The sequence below is a fragment of the Pomacea canaliculata genome, linkage group LG13 (genome assembly GCF_003073045.1).
Source record: "Pomacea canaliculata isolate SZHN2017 linkage group LG13, ASM307304v1, whole genome shotgun sequence".
NCBI classification, from domain to species: Eukaryota; Metazoa; Mollusca; class Gastropoda; order Architaenioglossa; family Ampullariidae; genus Pomacea; species Pomacea canaliculata.
This window is the reverse complement of record NC_037602.1, coordinates 20,526,495-20,537,498: the sequence shown is the minus strand read 5'-3', so window position 1 is coordinate 20,537,498 and position 11,004 is coordinate 20,526,495. Positions and strand designations below refer to the sequence as shown.

The 11,004-nt window shown below is 43.0% G+C and overlaps 1 pseudogene; it reads right to left on the bottom strand.

Annotated features, from left to right (window-relative positions):
- Nucleotides 1-7,592: 7,592 nt before the first annotated feature.
- Nucleotides 7,593-11,004, bottom strand: part of LOC112554664 — a 34,593-nt pseudogene continuing 31,181 nt past the window's right edge.

Sequence of the window (11,004 nt, the reverse complement as noted above, 5' to 3'; positions counted from 1 at the left end):
CAAATTCTAAACTCAAATGCCATCATGTGTTTAGAGACTACGAGACATAAGAAATGCTAAAATTTCTTAGGAAGGAAAAAAAAAAAGAAGAAAGAAGAAAGCAATCAAGCAACCAAGACAGAATTAAAAAAAAGGATTTGAAGAAAGAATTCACTAGTTCTTCCTACAGCTCAGTGAATCATAAAGGTTTTGCTGTCGCCTGCAGACTGTAGCTGTCATCATGTCCCTGACCGACAATTGTTTCTTCAAGTGCTGTAGAAGTTTGTTTTTGTTTACCTTGTCAGTCTATCCGGTTACACATAAGTGGACACGCCCGTCACATTAAAGGACATAAATGTTATGATAGGTGTGTCCCTGGTTGGTGTGCAGGCTGTGTGGGTGACACGTGGCAGTCAGTGGCAGATGGCGGACATGATTGTCTTGCCACCAATGCTGTGTCACGCTCCCGCACGCTGATTGGCTTTTAATTGCCGCCATCACGCGCGTGCACCTTGGTGGAGCACTCACACGAGTCCAATGCTTTTTCAGTGTCAGTTGTACTATTATGAACTCAATCAGTTGTTCAGCTCAACACTGGAATCTCAGTTAAACAAACTGAAGACGAAGCTCTACTACCTCGCTCTCTCGCCATCTTCAAGTCTGGGGACTACATTTTAATAAATACTCTCTGAAACTTGTAAAAAATTAGAAAACTGTTTATAAAGTAAACAAACACTTGAGGATTTCATTATTTTGCAGGAGATGTTTGAATGTTTCCATCGGATAGAAACAAAGAATGTCTTGTTGCCAACTTAAATCTGGTTCATATGACATCGATGCTCCGGTGAAATGTCATTCAATCAACACAAAAATTCTGTCCACACTGCAAGTAAACACTCTTCATTCTCAGCTTTCAGGACAGATACAATAACTTGGAAAGATCGTGCAATAGTTTAATACTGGCATCAACAGCGGTGCACCTGTACAAACATCAAATGTCGACAAAGCCACGTATCGTGACGAGAGATCATTGTCCTCGAGACAGACTCTCTCAACGACAAGCTGAAATATTTTTAGTAATATTTTTATAAGAACAGTAACACTGAATATTGTGTAGAAGGTTTACTAGAACATTGTCTTCAATCGTCTGCGCTTTCTGACAAGATACTTCATCCTCAGCTTAGAGCCAAGAAGCGTGTCCATGCAGCAGCCAATGGGAGAGATGCGGTCAGAGGTCAACTACAGAAGTCTGTGGCCGTTAGTGACCCCTGCGTGTCCATGTTTGTAGCCTTGGGTTTCAAAGGCTCAAACGGGATTTTTTTCTTAGATTTTATCCAACTATTCTTAGCTCGGAGTTCTGCAAGATAAAATCATTTTGCACTCATTTCGACCCCAGAGCTCAAGTACGAGGACTAAGAACAAATGTCAACAAGAAAGATTTGCAAGCAAGTATTTCAATGAAAACATATGAGCAGCAGGAAAACTAAAACATTCAAAGAAAAAATGAAAAACTCTGAAGAGCTTAAAGCACCGAGAGGTCAGGAACTGCAGTATACACACTACAGAAAAAACTTCAAAATAAAATGACAGGATGTGGTTTGCTTTTATCCAAAAGTGACGGATCGTTGATACTTTCACACAAAATCATTTCACTTTCTGCAGAAGAAGCTCAGGACAAATTCACAGGAGGTTCAGCCTATAATTTCCGCGATGACGCCAGTCAACGAGGGTCTTACGATGTTTGTTCACTGCTTCCATTTTATAATGATCGCAAAAACGCCTTCGCCCACATACATGTAATGGGTAACGATCCTCCGATCCTTCTGGTCCTCGATATTTGCAAGACATAAACCTGCTTACGACTATGTTTAGCTTGTTGACACGACAAAGACAATGCTTCACAATTCCTATCATCGGGGCTTTATATTTGCAGGACAAAAAGCTTTGTGATTAAGGTTTCAGTCAATATTAAGATGGAGAGAGAAATGTTTTCTCGTCGTGCAGCATGGTTTGACTCGTCGGCAACTGCTCACTAGGGACGAGTACATCAATGAATTGCCTCCTCCTGATGTCTTGAGAGCTCTGATGTTTTTCAATTGATTTTCAACAGTCCGAAAATTCCTCCGCTCGGGACACACAAAACCTTCCGCAATCAACGCGTCTTCGGCATTTTATTCGTTGTTTCTTCTCTCAAGAGCAGGGATACGTGTATACCATCAAGGATTTAGGAGAATTGTGGGCATCACGTGTAGGTTGAGTTTAGAAGTTAATTGCTAATCTTGCGATCAAAAACGATCGCTGAAAGATTTTTTTATAAACTAATATCTGACAATGAACGATAAGCAGTGTTCAGCCTGTTAGCCTTGATGAACGAGTTAAACTTTTGATTGACTGTTCACTTTTGCTGAGCTTTGTCGTAAATGTTTGTCCACGGGCCCACGGATCAGCAGGAACAATAGAGTGTTTGGGTTACTGATGCCACGTATCCCCTACTGTTGCTGGACTGATTGATTGATTGATTGATTGATTGATTGATTGATTGATTGATTGATTGATTGAGTTGACGAGGGAGTGGGTGAGTGAGAGAACGTTTCACACTTTATTAGTCCATCAGCGACACTTGTTACTGCACTCCTGTCTGCTTGAAGCACTCACCATCCATCCAATCCCTGATTCTTGTAACAGACACCCAGCAAATCTCCGACACTGATGTGGCTTGACGGCGCATGCGTGATGGGTGGTGTACATGCGTCGTGCGCATGCGTGGAACGGGGTGCGCGTGCGTAGTGTGTGGTGCGGGGTTGGGGTAGTGGGTGGGGACTGGAGTGCATGTTCCTGCAGTTCCTGAGAGGGAATCAATGGCTGCGTCTTGATCGGCCCTCGGCGGGCGAGTCGCTGTTTGTCCCTCACCTTTAAGATGCGCAGTCGCATCGACCTACTTGCTGAGGCGGAGCGCGTGGCGGCCTGGTGACTCAATTCCAAGACAGCAGAAGCGAGGACATCATCTGTCGATATCGTAGAGACCCCCCTTGTGCGTCAATCGGTTGACAGTACCCAGAGAAAACCAGGGGGAACCACTTGCTGCAGCCAATGGTGCGTGACCCCTGTAGGTAACCTTTGGCCTCTAAGAACGAAAGGCTTCATCATGCCTTCTTTTGTCCTTCTGCTCTCTCGCGTGTGTTTGTGTTTGCGTGGATATGCGTGTATTTGGTGTTTGTGTTTTTGCGCATTTACCATAAAAGTTTATTGTAAATTGTTTTTATTTACTGATCGGTTAATACTATAGCTTTGGCATTCCTGTCTTGTGATTCCCAAGTTTTTCCACCACTCAAGCCCAGAATTCTATATTTCACAGTTCTACTTTTAGGACGGAGAGCAGCTGCTGCCCGTTGTAAATCCTAAAACTTTGAAATGTAAAATCAGAAATTTGCATGCCTGGGTTTTCACTCTGGGTTTTCCCATCAAGGACAGCAGCTGGGTCCTGATCACGTGGTGAAAACTTAAAATTGAAACATTCCTTCTGTCTCGCGTATGCTGCACAAAATCACAAATCCTGGCTTAATTCCCAGTGGCCATACCGAGTACAAAGAATAATCCAAACAACCTGGTATAATTCTTTAAAAATATTCAGGATTATCACGAGAAAAAAGATGAAAATGTGAAAGCCTACACTGTCCACGATTCCATATCGTGCGATAACTTTATACCTAGAGCTCTCATGCTCAAGAAGTAAGATTCTATGGAACAGAAGTGTCTACTAAGATAGACCTGTCCACAATAAGACATGTTTCATAGAGAGTCATTAGTCTTACACTACCTGCACGTGCTCTCGAATACTTGTTTCATGTCCACAAAGAAGGATGAGTATAGGAGACTGTAAACCTGATGTTGTGACAGCCAGACCCTGTCCAGCCATTGCCGCCGTTGATGTTGCGATCCTCATGCGGATATTTGTTATCCACCTTTGGGCAGGTTTGCTGATTTTGCCCATGATTTGGTCCCAGTAGCACATGTTTGCTGGCCCTACTTTGTCGGGATCCAGGCCTTGACTAACCTTGTATAAAGTTTCTATTGCGGCGACTGGTCCTGTCTCTCGGTCTGGTGGCGCACATCTTCCTGTCAAAGTCAGGTCCACAAAGAGACCTGGGACCTCGGTGTACTTCTCAAATTGTTTTTCCATGATATCTAAAGGTAAAAAAAACCAGCTTGGGTCTGTTTATATTTATATTTATTTTTGTCTGTCAATGCTGAACACAGAAACTAGTTTTTGCACTCCTCATTTTCAGGTTCCTGAATTAAAAGATGAAGGCGAGCATGTATTCATCTTCTAGATAAAGTATGGAGACTATGCGTGTGTGTGACCATTAATCACATCCACAATCCTTGTCCAGTTCCCACCATATTTAGCAGGGATATTATTTTTGTTTACGCGGAGGTTTGTAAATGTTTATAAATGTTTCAGGTTTATGTTATATTTTCTAAAACTTTATCACTGGCTCCATATGAAATGATTCTTCACAGAAGAAATGTTGCAAGACATCTTTTACACCGAAGGAACGAGAACAACATCGTAGTTTATAAAAGTTTCTCCTGAGAGCAAAAGACAGAGAGAGAATCCTAAATGACCGGTCACAAGTTGACAAGAACATGACAGATGAAAGAAGTAGAGGAAGAAAGCAGCCCCCGGTGAAGCTCAAGTAGTCTGATACTGTGGCTCCTCCAGCTCAGTGTTTTATTCAAACATTGATTTCAGTTACATTCACAATATCCTGTGGGGCTGTCTGGGGATTGGGAGGACACTTCCAGACAAGACCCGTCTGCCAGCTTTAAAAATCACAGACTTTCTCTTTACAAACATTTATTTTAAAAGAAATACTTCATTATTACGAATGTTAATGACATCCTTGACAAAGAACAATACTGCTCGGCGTGGTTCCTCTTGTGAGTAGTGGTCCAACGATCATCAACAAGTTTAATGGACTCATGATGTTTGTAAATACTTTATTAATATATCAATCCTTTGTTACATGAAATTGTGGTAGTAAACACACATGTAAACCACTTGTTTTCTTTTCAATGCATCAACAACCGACTTTCTTCTAAAGGTTTATCGTTGCCAACTGTCCCAACACTAAGGCTTTCATAAAGGTTTACATGAGTGTACAACTTCTCAGATATCTGGAACGAGCTTTTCACAAGATAAAGTTTCCCCCAAATGTGAGTGAACAACCCTCCTTCCGTGTTCACACACAGACCCACAAACAGTTGATATAAATGGTCATGACGATGACTGGCCTTAATACAATTGTGTTTATGAACATCCGTGATTTATCCGAAGGTAAAATTATTTTAATTTGGGCAGGAAACCGACAGGTGAAGTTAACCAGAAAAGGTAAACTAACTCTCGGTTCCAAACCTTTAACTCAATGAAGTCACGTGACCCACCGGCATAGCGGTGATTACCGAGTCCAATGCCATTGCGCATGTGTCATGCGGCGGAAGTGGGGAAGGGAAAACATAAAATTAAGACGAAAAACATTGAAGCAATCAAAATAAAGCGTAAAATTCTGCCTGAAGTTAAGGGCTATAAAAATATTTATTTAGTTTCATTCGGACACAAGATGGACAAAGGAAAGGGAGGCGTGTCCACGCAAGATTGAGTTTTGCTGTTTATGATGTAGACTTTAATAAGTTTACATTTTAAAATAAATAATATTGTTTTCTTTTGTCCGATATAATCGAGCAACTTCTCCGATGTTTTTACCACGCAAGACTATATATCAGGATAAGCCATAACCGATGCTTGTGATACCCAATCAGAAGGAGGCTTACATAGTCCACCCACTGAATATGGTTTCAGCCGCTATCCACTGTGGGTAGTGTTACAGCCGGGGTAAGCCTGCTTCATGAACACGAACCCAGTGCAAGCGTGCTTCATGAATACGAATTGAGATGTGAGCAGGAGGGACTAGGAGTGAGTGAAGTATGGCCTTACATCCACTTTTATACATCCACACGGACTGCAGACAACTTGAAAGGGAAACAACTGGACGGGCGATGTCTGGCGGAGTCACGGATATCGTACACCCTGGTTGTCTGCTCTCTGTAAACATCTCCATCGCCAAAATACTCAGCAAACGCTTGAATGCTTGCACTGGAAGGTTCGAGAATATTATCTCTGATTATTGCCGATCGACAGCTTCTGAAAACGGAAACATGGAGACACTGTAACCGCGGGCTTAAAGAGCCCCTACACGCACATACATTCCAGATGGACATGCTCACCAAGACCTTTGGAGGATCTGGTGGAGACAATGCATTGATGGAAACAAAGTTTCCAGGATTTATTACTCAGCGTAGATAACTTGTCTCAAGAGTGTTATTTCTGTTGTCTACTATGTTTAGTCTTGCGTGTTCTGTGGAGTAGATGTAGCAGAAGTTAGAGTTATCTGGCCAATGAGGGATTTGTCCTCCCTACAGATGGATGACATCACTGTGTCTCTCGATGGATTATGAATATGGAAAGAAAAGTACCCGGATTTCAGCTGTACGTGTGTTGGTCTCAGCAACCGAGAAAGAACTCTCCTTTTGTAAACAAAGCTCGTGCGTCTAGGGAACCAAAGGGGAGAGCATTCACTCTGATTTGGTGAAATAACATCTTGCACTAAACGTTACCCAGACATTAGAACAATATTTACATCCCTCTAGACTCTAGACCATACGTGAACAAGAAGAACAGCACTATAAAATAAACTATGGAGAAAATAAAAATTTAACTCTTTGTCACGTGCAAGATATTTCTGCTTGTTGTTGTTGTTCAGGTGTGACGAGGTGAGCGATGTAACAGGTTTGTCAATATTCCTTTTAAAACGACTTTCCTGCCTCCTATAAACAAGAATTATCGGGGCTGATAGCAACTTAATGCACTGAACCTTATTTTTATTAGAAATGTTGTAGCTTGGATTTGAAAAAAATGATTTTTACATTTATTGTCAGTGTTTTCTGTTGTAACTGTACACAAAGCCACGGGAAAGGCTGCAATCAACAGTGTTTACAGTAACAGACTCAATCTGTAACAGACATACATATATATATATAAGCGTGTACTCCTCTCTCTCTCACACACACACACGCACACAGGGAAGGGAAGACGGCTCTGTGACTGCATCCCTACATTTCTTTTCTCCTTTAAATGTGGCTACATGCATCCAAAAACATTCCAACAATGTCGCCTTTACAATTTCATCTCAGCCGTTTCTAGCTGTCGTCACTGATGACGTCAACAAACTTCACGCAACCCAGCACGTTCCGGTACTAAAAATAGCCCCATGCTAACCTTCCACCTGTCTGTCTACCCCAGGTAACAGCTATCTCTATAATTAATCCACATAATGGAAGTCGGACAGGACAGTGACTTGTGTTCCGGCATCTTCTCAGCACTCAAAGTTTGACATCATTGTCATGGCTATCACTTAGATAAACAAACAGATAAACAAACATCTAAATAGTTGAAAAAACGAGGGCTGGCTGAGAGTATGTCCATGTAAGAATAAAGTCCATTTGGGGACAGTGACCAGGTACTGATATCCTGTGCTGAGAATTTAGTGGATTAGACTGTCCTCAGTGATGTCACTGGACATTTTAATGGCACCGACGGGCTGTACGGGTTTTCTGTTGCTAGACACAAGGATGGTCGTCGCCAGTGAGAGCAGCGACATCGACAACAGCTGCTAAGAGGGGACATGAGTTGACAGAGAAATAACGAGCAGGGATCGTGGGGCTTGTGAAAGGTACCTGTAGTTTATGTGACATGCAGGGAGTAGTTTTCACTGTAACGAGTTTTCATTGAGTTTACGAGAGTTGACAGTCTCTGGGTTGCTGTCTTTAGGAATCTTTTTAGAAAGTGGCAGCTGGGTGAAGGTGTGATGAGAGTGAACAGGCACGTGAGCAATGGATGTGCTGCCAAACATCCGCCAAATGTTGCAGCACACCAAATTTTTCAACAAAAGTTTCAGGAAAGAAAAGAAATCTCCTTTTAAAGAAAAATGTCATTTACATCTAGGATTAGTTCAAGCTGAGGTCATTACACATGCGCAGACATAACAGAGTGTGCCTGGTCATCTTGACCACATTTTTAACCATGGGCATGCTGGGTAACGATAAGAGGGCAGTGGCACAGCAATCCAATGAATGTGAAATCCATGTCTCGGAAATCTGCCGTGCATCGAATATTAGACGAAAACGAGGTTAACGATAATGTATGGCGGCTTTTGGAGACAGATATCTGGCGGGCAAAGAGGTTTATGATAATGGCTGACGTGTCCGAGCGTGAGAGGCATGGGGACAGTGACAAATGGTCCAGAGACATGTCAGAGGCACGAAATATTCCATCGGATAGAGAAATCTTACAGCTATGTCGATACTCTAAGTCTGAAGAATTCCTTAACCACACTTCATAAAACATGACGAACCGTCTATCACATTTAATAGTTGAACAAGCTTTTAACCATGACATGTCCATGGTTGTGAGTGACTGGCATCTGACCTGCAAACATGGAACACAAAGTCTGCGGTATTCACAACGACATATTATCTATGTATTAACAACAAACAAATGTTATATCTGTTATTGCGCACAGTTCATTCCGGCATGTACCAGACAGTTCTCATATTCCAGTTTATGAACATCACTGGGCATGAGCCCATTGTTTACGATTTCTATGGTCTACTGTTCGTCTCACATTCATGTGTTAATCACCTTCGACTATTACAGTCGCTGTTAAAGTGTCACCACCCACAATGCAATGCGTTTTTACGAGGGTCAAACAATCTCAACAGCCATCAGTGCAGAATTTATTCCACCCCAGCTCATCGGGTACTCATTAGGACCGTCTGCCATTTATAGTCAGCGATAACTGCGCACAAGTCACCCGTCGTTGGAATCTTCATGACATAAATATATAGACACACATAAACACACCCATCATTAAAGGTTTGAGACAACCACATGTGGACTTGGCAAGGACAAAACACAAACTCCGAGCAAACGACAGCCACCCTTGTGATGTTTTTTTTCCCTAAAAACATTCACGTGACATCTCGCCGTGTAATACCATAAACACGAGGTCAAATGGTCAGGCACGACATGTACCCCACTCAGCCATGGCCTATTACCCCACAATTCCTTCCGAAGGATGCTTCATCCCTCCTGCAGTTCCGCGACTGACGCGCAGCCATCGTGACGTCACTTCCGGCGTCACACGCGCGAGATGGTAGTGCGCGTGGTGCTTGCCCGACGCGACACCCCCCTGGAGTCGAAGGAGTCGAAGCGCGTGCGGCGATAGTCCCTGCGCTTGCGCACGAAGCAGACGTAGCACAGACAGCGCTTGAAGTTGCGCCGGAAGTTCTGCGAGAAGATGGAGTAAGGACGGGGTTGGCGGCGGAGTTGATGTGAGTCATCACCATGACGAAGACGAAGAAGTGCCAGGTCTCGGGCAGCTGCGTGGAGGAGAAAGTGTTGTACAGGAGGTGCACCTGGTGCGGGGAGTAGCTGACGGTGTACACCACCACGCTGGCCACCAGCATCTTCACCACGCCCTTGCGAGCCCGGATGGTGTCGGCCGCGCGGTCAGTGGTGGCCGTGATGCGCCGCCGCCGCCGCTTCGCCCGCCGTTGCCGCTGCCTCCGCCCCCGTTGAGCGCCACCGTCGAGGAGTCCGGACGCATCTGAAAGCGCGTGTGCAGCTCCTCGGTGCTGGCGTACAGGCGCTTGGCCACCACGCTGTACAGCGCCACCTGCACGACGAGCGGCAGGAAGTAGAACAGGAGGGCCTCCAGCAGCTTGAAGACCAGGAAGTGGCGGCCATGGGGGTCTGGGAAGACGATCTGGCAGTGGTAGGTGTCCGGCACGGGAGGAAACTCCGTCAGGCGGTTGAAGGCGACGGTGGGGGCGCCACAAGCCAGCGACACGGTCCAGATGATGGCGATGACGTACAGGACTTTCCGACGAGTGCAGACGATGTGAGCTTTCATCGGAAAGACTATGGCGATGAACCTAGGTGAAGACAAGAGGTCAGACACCCCATAAAACCCTCGTACAATCAAACTATTGATCCCAACTCAGTTCTTTAAAACAATCAAGCGGGCGTGTCATTAAGCACTCAGAGTTAATTAACTATAATATACTAATTAATATTTACTACCGACAACATCTACAGCTTATAGCTAATAATAATTTATCTTTATAAAGAAAGTTTCAAATACTTGTTCACATTTCAATAACTCACAAGGCCAATTCTAAAAAAATAATCTTTTCGCCTTAAGATGACAAAATTTAATAGAAACATTAAACGAAGATCTCAAGCATTTTTTTAATTCTTCAAATTTTCTACTGCATTTTTTGCACACACATATATGTATATCTTTCAGCTTTTGCTTTGGCCAATCGGGAGAGGTGCATTATTGGTGCTTTGGAACACTCAGGCATGGAACCCGTTCTACACTTGTGAAACTTCAAGAAACACCCTCAACTATTAGATGATCAAATAAATGTGATTTTTTTCTGTAATCACTCTTCTGTATTTTTTAATTTGTTGGATTCTCCACAAACAAACTCTCGTTTAAAATTTAGTAGCATTATTAATTTACATTACTAAAACATCGACAGAAATAAGCATTCTGTTTATTTTTAATTTATTAATCAAGATAATTTGTCTTACTATAATTAAAAAAGTAATCTGCAAATTTAAAGAATAATATTTACTTAGAAACAAGAAACACACGCATAAATGATTTTAAAATAAATATCTACAAAATATATACTGAGAAGGTGTGGGATGCCAGTCCTGGGTGGACACCAATGTGATGAAAACTGTTGGCAATGTACTTAGAATGCATTTGCGCCTTTCTTGCCCAGATTGCAAAAACTACCTCCAAGGGAATGAAAAATAAGACGAGCATGCTGCTCGATTATTTTTTTAATCACCATCCTGGAAGCTTTCATTTTGAAGATGCCTGGGACAAGCGC